This window comes from Mauremys mutica, chromosome 2 (assembly GCF_020497125.1).
Source record: "Mauremys mutica isolate MM-2020 ecotype Southern chromosome 2, ASM2049712v1, whole genome shotgun sequence".
NCBI classification, from domain to species: Eukaryota; Metazoa; Chordata; order Testudines; family Geoemydidae; genus Mauremys; species Mauremys mutica.
The window spans coordinates 98,078,727-98,092,339 of NC_059073.1; the positions used below are offsets into that span (position 1 = coordinate 98,078,727).

Genomic DNA, 13,613 nt, shown 5'->3' on the forward strand with positions numbered 1-13,613 from the left:
GCTGTACTAAACTATAGATCAGATGGTTTTATAGGTTAGCAGCAATCACAGTGTTAAGAGTCTTATGGTCCTGAAATGTTGCACTTATTTCAGTTTCTTTCAATTAGCCAGTGTCCAGAGTAAGGAATTAACCTGATAAAAACCCCAGAAGTCAGCTGTTCATCTGACTCATGCAGTGTTCCCAAGCTGTGAGTGCAGGCACAGAGCTTCCTCATGTGGTGCTCCTTAATAGAATGTGGGTTCATGGTATCCAATACACAGTATTCTAAGCTGGGGAGGGAGTACATTTGTAGCAATCCATCCTGGTATGCAGACAGAGAATGGTTCATGCATTGCTCTCCAGTGGAAAGCAGACAAAAAGAAAAGCACAGCTCATGTGGGCAATGTAACAGCAAATGGGCATAAAGTTGCTCATGTATCCAGAGGAGAGTATCATGGCTAGAGTATGGCCCAATTTGGTATTCTCGAATGGAATGTAGGTAGGCACATGCAGGATTCCTCAGTAGTACATGGCCAATGCCCGACTCATGCAGTAATGTGTTAGGTACAAAGCATGGTCCACAGGGCATTCTCACCATGAAGACAATGGGCACAATATGTGGCCTGTGCAAATAGTCCTCAGTGAAAGGTTCACAAGTACAGAGCGTGGCCAGAGCTGTTGGGGAGCTGATAGGCATTCGGCATTCCCCAGGTGCTCATTACCCAGTGAAGGACCAGAGAATGGTCTATTATTTAGAAATGCATGAAACTTTTTCACCCATATATTTCATTCTATGCGTCATTTCCAAGCTAATCACATGACTATTCATTATTTATAGTGCATGCTGGTCACGTTAATCATACAGTGGTTGTTGGTTTTTTTCATTCTGATTGGATAAGTGAAACTTTTATGAGGGAAAAGAGAGATATTCCAAGACGGCTTTGCAAATGTGTCTGAGGCAAATCCCTACCTCTGTGAATAATCATAAAACTTTCTCATCCTTAAAATGTTCCGGTAAACAAAAAAATTACCTGTATGATTTTTTTACAGAAAAAATGGCTTGTGAATACTATCAAAGTGACTTCACACTTACTATCCAAATGAATATTCACCAATACTTCCCTCTGCCCCCACACCAGTAGGCCCATACGTCTTGTCACAGTAGAGAATGGATTTGGGTTATGCCAACTATTTACCTGTACATTGCAAATCTGAGCATTTCTCAGGAAGATTATTTGCTGTTGCTATATATTTTTCACAATAAAACAAGCAAATGGCTAATTATATTCTCACATACCCAATGACAAGTTTTTTCTAGTACACCCTTGAAGGAGGGTAGAGCTTTCTCCTTGTGATTTAGGTAGCAAAATTCCATAATATCCCAAACTATTCAACTGACAGCTAAGAAAGTGGATCAATCCAAATGGAATGATTAAGAAGGTGTTACAATGGTGAACACACTCATTAAACTTCTCCACAGCATAGAGTACGACACCATGGAATTTAAGAACTTTTTAAATAGGGAACGTTTATAATTCCATATAGATTCTGTGGCAAAGATTAAAGCTCTAACTCTGAATGAAGAGGAATTTTATTAAAGTTCCAGCTACAACAGGACAGCTGAAAAGTGAAATTTGTGTTAGTCTATTAAGCATTTTATCACTCATGTATACACTAATTTACATCTACATATTTATAGAAATATACATGCACAAACATAAATTTGCTGATAATGACAGCTACAGTTAAGGTTGCATTAAAAATTTCCATCCTAACCTCTGTTTTCACATATTCATACTGTAGGTTTCTGCAAAAATCACAGGACCTGAGTGGGGGCTCTGTGAAACACAGTAGAGCCTAATATTTACCAGATTTAAGATGAGTAACTCACTAGTCTCTACAATTAATCCCTTTAACTTCAGTGGGACTATGTATGGACTAAGGGTCTCCATATATAAATAAAAGTATCAGAATCTGGCCCAAAGTCTGAGGATATCACAATGAAGTGATAAAAAGAAGTTGATCATGTGGGTTACAGAACACACAATTGCAGTGAAATAAAATTGTAAAATATATATCTTAGGTTAAAAAATGTAAGTCAAACAAGGCAGCTGGAAATCTATAAAGTCTTTATATGGGGAAAAGTTAATTAAAGATGTTGGTAGGTAACTCAGCTTCTATTTTCAGCATAAGAAATAGAGAGAGAGACAAGTATCCAAATCTCTGTCATATGAGTTATTCTTGAGACTGGTCATTTTTCCTGTGTCTAATTCTTTCCAGATTTTTATATGCCATCTGTCCAGTGCATCAGAACTATCCTTTCTCCAATAAACAGCAATGGTGACCCAAGCCGGCAATAAAGAAGTAATAGCCTCTTCTGAATAAAGCTAAAATTCTGATCGCCACCAAATAATAAAGCCATTGTGGGAGACAATACAAAATGTTAACTGAGGATCAGGTTACTCTGCCTTTCAACCAGAAGCCAAAATCTTTTTATTTTTGGACAGTTGTGCCATCATAAAACCAAATTGCACACAATCTCTTACAATGTAAATTGTTTTCAGAGAAACACTTACTATATATAGGTTACTCTGGATTAGGTTAGTGCCAATATTATACGAATGAGTCTATGGTTAACTGCAAATGAAATTTATTTCATATAGCAACATATCAAGGATCTAACTTATTGTAACTATGAATGCTGATGTCTCTGCCAGCCCTCCATGTAATCCCAATTTTCAAGGGCTTTGGTCAACAATTATTTGTGCTCATAAACCTTTTTCATTTTTATTTTGGAAGAAAACTCTGGCTCAGAGAGACATTGGATTAAAAACTTGTTATGTCACATGATATATAACAAAAGCAAAAGATACTGAAATGTAAGTAATTAATATCCTACTTTGCATATGCTTTTTCAAGTTTTAACATCTTACTATTATGGATAAGCATCTGCTTCCTACCACATTTAGTCCAATTGCTTAAAAAAAGAAACCAGAGACTTCATCATACCCTAATAAACTGAAGGGGCGTTTGGCCATAGACTTCAGTGGGAGCAGGATTGAGCCCTAAATTAGGCAGTGGGGAACAGGCTGTATCATGAAAGCCATCCAACATGACTAAACATGTTAGCAATTTGTTCCATACAGTTCCAAGTGTGAAATGTATTGACACGGAAATATTTTTTTTAATATCACATTGAGAAGCAAATAGTAGAAATTTTAGATCTTTATTAAAGATTGTTCCTTTCCCCTTTTTTCAATTTTTATGTTGGTCCCACATAAATATTAAACTAATAGAACATATGTGCAAGACCAAATATTCAGCTAATGAAAAAGGTACCAAAGAGGAAAACATATACGTTATATAAAATGAATGGAATTTCCTATGATCTTAATATGGAGAAAGATTCTTGAGAAATGTAGCCATATTTTCAAATCTCTATTGTATAAATCACATTTAAGTTTAGACATTGTTTTCAACGGCTAAACTTCCAGATTATTTTAAGTCACCTGTCAAGTGAAGGTGCCTTGCTTTTTGCCCCTCCACCCAATCTACATTGACAGTAATGGTCTTATGTTGTGCAGTTGGGAGCTTAATGACTCACAGTGTTTTATAATAGACTGAAACTGCTCAAAGGAAAGAAACAAGGAGTATATAAAGGCCTGGGTAATCTCTCCACCCTATAATCTTTATGCGTACGCTTTCCTTATTACAGGCTCCAAGATGCCCAGTGAAAGCTGCTGTAGTAACTTTGGTGATATTTACATATGAAAAGCTTCCAGCTAATTATATTCTAACTGTTCCGCCTGCATAATAAGAGGACTGAGACAAAAAAAAGGCCTCTAAAGAAAATTAGAAGCTGTGCAAAACATTAAAGAGAGGACCAGATCAAGCTATGCTCAGCAGAGAATCAAGATTGGAATAGCAGTGGCTGGTGCAGGTAAGGGATAAGACGTTTTGTTAGAACTGTGTCAAGTTCCAGAATCAGCTGCAGATAATGAGTAAGATGTATTAGCAAAAGCTAAATATACTGTAGGTCCCTGAATATACTGTGGGGGAATCTTCATCGGTATATAGAATATCAACATTTCACTATCCATAACAGATTTATGGAATTTTTGACTCACTTTTCTAAAGCCTAATGACTTGGAATTCAGACAAAAAGAAACAATGAAAAGTGACTGGAACACTAAATAACTTCATAAATGAGGAAAGGAAAGAAAAAAAGATTCCAAATAGGATGAAGTAATTTAACATCATTAAGATAGTTAAATACTTTCCCACATATCATGATGAGAAATCGTTTCTAAATATTATTTCATGATATTAATTCAAGTGCGTGACTAATTCAAAATTTTTTGAATGGATACACATTATTCAGATTGATTATAGGTGATGGGCCCTGTAGGCATAGCTAAAACAGACAGGCACCTATTAATGGCTAGTTCACTTATTATCAGAGAGCCTAAAGACATCCAAACCCAATTTATATAATATTATGGAAGAAGTATCTGACTCTGCAGATTTTATGTACAAAAGCCTCAAGGCAGGCCCTGAAGAACCCGAATGCAGTAGATCTGCCCCAATTCTGCTATATGGTGGGAGGAAGCAAATGTGCAGATTATTATACATGGGAAGCACCACACACATAATAATTCCACTGAGTTGTCATCAGTCCTCAGGAGTGCAAAGCAGGGAGAGCTGATGTGTGGTTGGGAAGTTAGTGAGGTGTGGCCAGTGGACTCTATGGATCCAGTGGTTACAAAGTCCAAATGGAGATCAGAGTGGATTGTGGTTGCTACAGTACCCAATTGGCTGTTGCAGTAGCCCCGACCCAGCTGTGCATGTGCACCATGCCCAGTCTTCAGCTTGGGTGGGGATTATTCATCAGCCATGCACAAAACTTTCACTCTGGCTTTATGCAAAGGATCTGCATGTTACCCTATATGCAAATATTTATTTGTGCTATGACAATCTAGTTTGCTGGCAGTTAAAAAGTCTTAGCACTTAACATTGTCATTCAGGATACACATACAAAAATATGTCAGTAGATATGGAATGAATTTCTCATAGCTAAAATAGTGGAAGAAATCAGTGATGTGGAAAGGACCTGAAACACATGTCTACACTAGAACCTACTAGCTAGTTAAAGTATTTTTCTCAAAGCAGGAGTGTCAATATAGTGTTGTTTATTTGGACTCTATAAAATAACTACAAATGCAATTAGAATTAAAATAGTTACCTAGGCAAAGTGGTGTTGAATTATATGAAGAATAATATACAATAAATAACACAGATTTAAGCATAGTAAAAAAACAGAAATGCAAATAGTATTTTGCAATCTGAATATTTTCTGCACCTTTTCATAGGGTCAGTGTATTTTCATTTAATTTGTTATACACTTCTGTTTCATAGTTTGTGGTCCAGAATATTTTTAACCGCATTAAATAAAACATACAGTGTTTCGGTAATTTAATCTTCCCACCTGACACAATATATTGCATTTTATTTGACTCTATAACTAATACTCAGTAGGATATTGGTTCATCAAATTACAAAATTCAATATTTTTTCTGGGTAATGGAATATATAAAAATAAATGACATTTCACTCAGACACATTGCTTTTTATGGCGTGTCACTTATAAGTGTCATAGGAAGTCCAAAGCATTTAATTTGTGAAACAGTCAACCTGCTGTTCGATTTTTATATTGTCTCCCTTTCCTTAAAAAAATGGCTTAATTCACAAATGTGCTGTGTGCAGTTAAACATAGTTAAGAACTGAATCAGAAGTATCAGACATAATAGTTCATTCTCTTTACTGTAAAATAAATTGCAGCCCTAATTTAATTTTATTCTGGGGGAAGCTCAGATATTACTATTTGTTCTGACAAGCAATGAAAGAATATATAGCAAAAATTTGTTAACTAAAAATTGCATCTGAAAATTATCTTTATTTCTCACCTTCATATACCCCAGAAACAAGTAAATATGCTTAAACTTGAAAAAAAATGAAAAAGCATCTGAGTTGCAGTTGAGTGGAAACAAACTCCTGAGAGACTAAAACTTATTTGTACATGACTGATTTTCCTTGTCTGATTTCTGACAAAGAAAACAGTTGTCATGCTCAGGTGACCCTTATGCCTCTAGACTGGAGTCCTTATACCCATAATGGTTGGCTCACAGAAGACACTAATGTTAATTTTGTAAATAGATGTTCCACAAAATGCAGTAGAGTTGACTGGAAAAAAAATCAAAATTGGAAACGTCATGACATTTTTTTCTTCTAAATTTTGACCAAAAAAAGGGATGTGTGAAATATTATGGGTTTTTTGAACCAGCTCTCACCTGGCATGTCACCAAGACAGAAGATATCTGATCAACACAGCAGGGGACCTTAGGCAGATATATGATTGAAAGATAACAATTCAAATTCTGGACTTTTCCCTGCACATAGTGCAGGGCTGACTCTAGGTTTTTTGCTGCCTCAAGCAAAAAAAATTTTGGCTGCCCCCCACCCCAGCCCTGGCCTCTCCTTCCCCCCACGTCCCCTGCCGCCCCAGCCCTGGGCTCCCTCCAACCAGTGCTGACTCCACCTGCTCCCCTCTCGCCTCCAGCCGGTCCGGCGCTGGCAGGGTTGGGGTAAGCAGTGGGGCTCCCGGGCCACGCCTGAGCCAAGGATCCCTCCAGCCAGGGTTCCTGCCTCCAGGACCGGCCAGGACCCTGGGGACCGCCCCAGCAGGGCGCTGAGGAGCCGGGGCAGGGTAGCCCCCAGAGGGAGTGGAGCCCCGGAGAGTGGGATGCGGGCCCCGCACAGCAGCGTCCCGCCCTCTATGGCCCAGCTGCTGCTACTGCTTCTGGCCACCCTGCTGCAGTCCCTGGGCGGCTCAAGCCACTTTGCCCAGCCCTGGCTATGGCGCTGGCAGATGGCCACCCTGCAAGTGGCTCCCTGTGGGGTGGCCCCCAGCCTGAATGTCCCCCGCTCAGAGCCTCCCCGGCCAGCCACAAGGTGCGGCACTGCTCCCCCGTGGTGTGAACTGCAGCGGCCACAGGGTGCCCCCTGCACACGACGTGCTGCTGCTGCAAGGGCCGGCTCTAGGCTTTTGCCACCGGAAGCGGAAAAAAAAAAAGATGGCCAGAATGCCACCCTTGAAAATGTGCCACCCCAAGCACGTGCTTGGTTTGCTGGTGCCTACAGTTGGCCCTGACATGGTGGTCCATACTTAGAACCCAGGGAAATTCTTATTTATATATAGATATAGATATATAGATATAGATATAGATAGAGGAATTTTGTTTTATTTTATCTCCCCTGGAGGGTGGGAAGCCCTGAGGTTTCCTGCCTGCAGGAGTGGGAGACCACAAGGGGAGGGAATGGAAAGCAAGCTTGCCCTGCATTCAACCACCACCAGCCACTCATAGAGGGTTGAATGTGGGCTGGGCCAGGCTTCTCGCTGTGTGCATTGCAGCTTGGAGTATGCGGTGGTGTCGCAGCTCTAGTCACTCAAATTTGGCCCAGCCACCCCTCCATCATCATCATGATGGAGGGGTGGCCAAGCAAAATCTGAGTGGCATTGTGCCAGAGATTTTTGTTTTGTTTTATTTCATAATATGGATTGGTTCCCATTTTTAATTACTTCGCATTTGCAAAAAACCCTCTGGGCTTTACCCATACTGGATGAAGTTCTGCCTGAGTGGTTACATCTCCTTCATGACCAGGAGACTCTCATCCCCATTAGCTGCAGATTCCGTCTCTCATTCTCATTGGGAGCTATGTGGCAGAGGCAATCTAGGCTTCTTCTCTATGATTCAAGCCATGGAGAATCTTAAAAAGTCCTAGCTGTCCTCCAGGGTTCTAACCATACAGAACCTGCCTAGAACATAGTCCCCAACATGGTCCCAGCCACAGAACCTGTGGTAGAGTGTGATGGATGGAGTGGCACTACATAGGCAGTTACTCTAGTTGTGTCTCAGTGGCAATACGTGGGTTGGGGAACCACACTTTAGGCAAGGTCTCTATGATCAGGGAGTGCAAATTTGAGGGATGCATATAAGGAAATTTGAGGTGGAGAGCCAACCAGAGGGAGGTGTGTGAAGGGGAAGCCAAGGGAGAATATTTGGGAAGAATTATTGATACAAATGAAGTGATGCAAATTAAATTATGAAAACAAGGACATTGTCTTATTTGCATAAACGCTCCAAATGTCTGAGCCTGCCTCCTCAGTAGGCACAAACTGGAAACTCTAGTGCAACAGAAACACAGCAGTTAACAGTGTTAGCCAGCTGGCTACTAACCAGTTACAAGTGTCTGTATTATATTAGATTTCCTTACAACTCATTTCAGGTGGGGTTGCATAGTTTCTGACTGGGTAAAGCCTGGAATAAAATATTCTGTAATTAAATTGTGATGAAAAATGATGTTTCTAGATATCCTAATGGACAGCGAGGATTGAGGTGGACAGTGCTTAATCAGAAACATCTGTTCAACAGGTGGCTGTTCAAATCTGAATAACCATGGTGGTTGCAGAGGGTAAGTATATTCATAAATATACTTGTGTGAATTGGAGAGTTTTACATACCCTAATATGACTACGAGTGGAGGCATGCAAAGGTGATTGTGTTTACCAAGCAGCTTTTATAGATCTCTCAAAGCTTACTGTTTTACCACTACCTAACAGTTTAATGTTTCTCCTTTTTCTTACATATTAATTGTCACTGTGTTGAAACCTTTTAAAAACATAATTAGAACATTAAAATAAACAGCTTTTTTAATTGTATTACTTTACCTTTATTGGTATGGACATCAAGGAAAGAGCAACTTTGTTTCCTAAAGAGATTTAACTTCATGGTACTTATCCCTCATTTGAAGTCCAAATCATCTGTTCACAGGATCATAACTGGTTGTTATGGAAGTCATGTCAGATAATGATGTAGCTGTCACATGTTTTTAATTTACTTCCTTAAGAATTGCTCCACCTTAAGTACACAGTGCTGGTATCCTTTAAATCCCTCTTCCTGTTTTTCAGCCAGTCTTTGTTCCAGTAGTGATGTGTTCCATTGATCATGGCACTTGAAGACCATGGAGGCAGAAAAGAATTAGTGTAGTGCCTGAGTGGAGAGATTTACTGTGAAGATAGGATTTGGTTTAATTGCCCATGTAAGAAGCTATCCATTTTATACTGAGACCAGATTGGGTAATTCAGAGATGGTGGGGGCTGGAGCCTCCAGTGATGGGAAATTAGAATCTTTTATTCAGGAGACATGAATTCAAGTTGGGAAAGAAGATTAGAAGAAGAAATGGAATAGAGAAGGATTGGGGCAGGTGCTGTGAGGGATTAAAAAAAAAAAGAATCCACAGTCCAAAGTCGCTGCAGAGTTTTTCCTCCCCCCTGTGAAAAGCTCTGAAAAGAAAGACAATTACTAGTCGTTGGTTTTTAACTTGTATTTTTATAGTCCGTCATGCAAGAAAATTCTAGTAAAAAAGCCAATGGAGACAATGGAAACTGCATTGGAGACAGTGAATCATGCCTACCACAATAGAATATCCAGGCAATGATCTTTTTTTTCCTGGCAAACACAAAATAACCTTTTCCACTTAGTACCATATCCCTGACATTGAAATACTTTACCCTGTTCATACATAGGGGTTGATGGTACCACTTCTCAGATTCCCCTAGTATGACTGAAATCTCATCATGACACATGGAGAGGTGGGATACATAGCATAATATTGCAACTAATGGGTGCTCTAGCATCCGTGGCATCAGCAAAATTGTTTGAGCCCAAATCCCTAGCAAATATTCCACGCTGTACCATCAAGGAGGAAAAGACGGAAGGTGGGAGGTGCCTCGGCTAATTCAATGATTTGCTAAGAGGAAAATAAATAGAGATGCCACCGTAGCCCTCAGAGGAGTTTTCATCCTAATAATGATAAGCCTTAGATTCCCAAAAGCTGTGGGAGGAGATCCGTGCTGAAATGAGAGATTCAAGTAGCAGTGCTATACGATTTCCTCAATTTTCGGTGGCTCTGTTTTCTCTCCCCAATTCAAACACTGTGTCAGAAATGTCTTAGCAATAATTCTTTACTCTGTACTCATGAAATCCATGATGTGGGCCTAGAACTGGGCATTTTCCCATAGGCCTGAACACCAAAAATATATACAAAAAGGACCATACCGGAATATACTGTACAACAACCATGTGGTCACTTGCAAAGACCAAGGCAGTTAAAGTTGCTCACTAAATTTTGCAGCCTCTAGAATTGGACTCACTGGATTTTTGACACTGGGAATGGAATATGGCCAGGCCTACAAATCCAAATATATCCCTAGAGTAACTCTTTTAACCTGAGTTTATTTGAAGCTGGGGCAAATTTGGCAGAGAGGGTTTGGGTGCGACCTCCACAATTCTAATTGCCTCATGGCAGCATTTAAAGCTGACCTGTGACATACTAATATCAGCAGCTAAGGTTCCAATGCCTCTTAAGTATCAGAGGGGTAGCCATGTTAGTCTGGATCTGTAAAAGCAGCAAAGAGTCCTGTGGCACCTTCTAGACTAACAGGAGTTTTGGAGCATGAGCTTTCGTGGGTGAATATCCACTTTGTCGGATGCATGCACAGGACTCTTTAATGCCTCTTAAGCAAGACTTAAAAGAGATGGCAGTCTCTGTTACTGATATACTACCAGAGTTACATCTGCTTAAATAATCTTGAGGTTGATATGGAGATGGAGAAAGAGATTTAAATCTAGTGTGAGCAGTGAAGCTCAGCAGGACTCACAACTAGGTGAGCAGTGCATACTGCTGAGAAATCAATGGGAGAGAGGATGTCATTTATAAAGTCATTAGACTGAGAAAGCAACCTGATTGGCTGATGAGCTGTGTGATTATGAGACCCAGCAGTCCTGACTGGGAGCATACTCATTTGTCATAAAGAAAGTACCATGTTCCAGGTGGTTCAAACACAGTATCAAATGCGCTTCTCTGTTGCTAGGTGAACGCTGCGTCCTGGCACTCCTCAGAAGTATGTATCAATGGCCAGAACCACAAACCCTGTTCTTTATTATCTTGTCTATTCCTCTCGCTCTAAAAATACAATTACCACTTCAAAATATCTTCCTGCATAACTTCATTTAGTTGCTTCAATCTCCACTTGTCTATTTTTGATGATATATATTTGCATTCAGAACAGCTTAGCGCGCCCTTGTCAGAGCCCAGGCAGAACGGGGCAGAGTGTTATATTTAGAGCGGGGCGCTGAGTGGGACAGCGTGTCATATGTAGGGTGGGGGGCAGGGCGAGAGAGTGTGCCATAGGTAGATGTGGTGGCAGGGCGGGAGAGGGAGCCATATGTAGAGTAAGCATCAGAGCGGCCCAGAGAACCATAGGCAGAGAGGGGCACAGAGCGGGACAGAGTGCCATATGCAGATTGAGGCTCAGTATGAGGCAGAGTACCATATGCAGAGCGCAATGTGGAGCTCCGTGCCGAATAGGATGCAGGGACCCATGTGGAGTTCCTCATAGAATGGGAGGCCAAGCCCCTCGCCAAGCGGGACACCGTGTTGCATGAAGGGCCCCACTTGGAGCCACACACAGAGCGGGCCGTTGGGACACTCACAGAGCGGGCTGCGGGGCGTGACACTGGGGCGCACACCGAGCGGGCCGCAAAGCGAGACACTGGAGTGCACACCGAGTGGGCCACTGGGGGGCTCACAGATTGGGATGCAAAGCGAGACACTGGGGCACACACAGAGCCAGACACAGATTGAGACACTGGGCCACACGTGAGGTGGGACACTGGAGCGGGCATGGAGCCACACGCAGCTTCAGTTATTGGGACACTCGTGGAGTAGGACGATGGAGTGGGCCCAGAGCTACACACAGCTGAAGGCAATTGGAGACTCATGGCGTAAGATGGTGGAGCGGGCAGAGAGCCACCCATAGCTGGAGGCATCTGGAGACTCATGGCGTAGGATGGGGGAGTGGGCATAGAGCCACACATGCCTTGAACCACTGGGGCACACACGGGGTAGGATGCTTGAGTGGGAAGAGAGCCACACATGCCTTGAACCACTGGGGCACACACGGGGTAGGATGCTTGAGTGGGAAGAGAGCCACACATGCCTTGAACCACTGGGGCAGACATAGGGTGGGATGCTGGAGCGGACCTGGGATCACTCATAGAGAAAGAGACTGGGACTCCCAAGAGGCGGGACACATTGTCACACACAGAGCGGGACACACTGTCATTCATGGAGTAGGGGGCACTGGCAGCCGCAGCACGGTACACAGACTCGCACATGGGGTGGCCGACGGGGAGGCACACATAATCATATACGAGGGGGCCACCAGAGTCACCCGCGGAGTTGCATACAGGGATGCACACATAGTCGCAAGCAGACTGGGGGTCAGAGTTGCACACGACCTGTGGGGCAGAGCCACACGCGACCTGTGGGGCAGAGCCGCACACAACCTGGGGGGCAGAGCCGCACACAACCTGGGGGGCAGAGCCGCACACAACCTGGGGGGCAGAGCTTTCCACAACAGCATTGGCATATCCTTTGCAGTAGCCAAACTTGTGGCATCTGAAGTTGGCCAGGAGCCGGTGACAGCCTTCCCTGTAAGGTGTAAACTCCACTATGGTTCGTGCCTGGTGATTAGCAGCCAGTGTTCCCAAACTGAATGAAGAGATAGAAAGGAAAGTGTTCTTTGTCACATACATAGATTATACTTATGCAGCAGTAGACACTAGCTATATACCTGTTATATTTGATCTGTTTTTGTGATAACTCTGCCATACGCCATCTCTATCCTAGACTATAACATTTTGTGCCAGAGGAGGGAGGCAAAAAATAATAATCATATAATGAAATAACATGAGTTTTCCTTCTAATTCAGGGGAAGGTTATTACTCCCATCAACAGAATTTATCAGTGACCTTTTATTAATCCCATAAAGTCATCCAAAATTTGTTTCAACAATGCTTTATACTTTTTCACTTCAGCACCATAATTGGAAGCCAATTCCACCTATTCTGAGAAATACCAGCCCCTTGAATTCTTTGTAAAGATAGCATATTCCATCCTAACTTCACTTTAGGTCTTATATATGTGGTCTGTCTGACTACTTCAAGTTCATTGAGCTTTATTAGATGAGCTGTACATACTTCAATGAAAATGCACCTCAATCGTTTTCTTTCAAGACTAAACAGTCCCAAACTTTGTCAATTTTTCCTCACAACCAGAAATAGCAACAGATACTAACCAGTTGCTAAACTCCTTTTGGGGTAGGATGGCAAACACAGCAGGTGCTAGGTGCCACCCTTCCCCAGTGGAGAAGCTATGGGCTTATAAGGTGACCTGGTGACTGACACTGCCTTTTTCCAATTTTGAATGAATTTTAGGTTAAAGAAAAGAACATTGGGTATAGTGACTGCTTAGCAATGTATATTTAGGGAGAGCCTCTTCACAGATTCAAAGGGATTCTTGTACTCCCCCCACTAATAGAGGCTCCGCCTAACATATGGGTACCTAATTAGCATTTGTCTCAAAGGAAAAAATGTGTTTTCTCCAATGGACAGTAGCTCTTAATTATTTTTCAATTATTACTTTAAAAAATGAAAGAATATGCATTTTCTCC

General features: G+C 41.8%; 1 protein-coding gene across 1 annotated transcript in view; it reads right to left on the reverse strand.

The window, feature by feature from the left end:
* LOC123363191 (protein-glutamine gamma-glutamyltransferase 5-like) overlaps positions 1–13,613 on the reverse strand; it is a 60,573-nt gene that overhangs the window by 34,750 nt on the left and 12,210 nt on the right. The gene's annotated exons all lie outside the window — the stretch shown is intronic.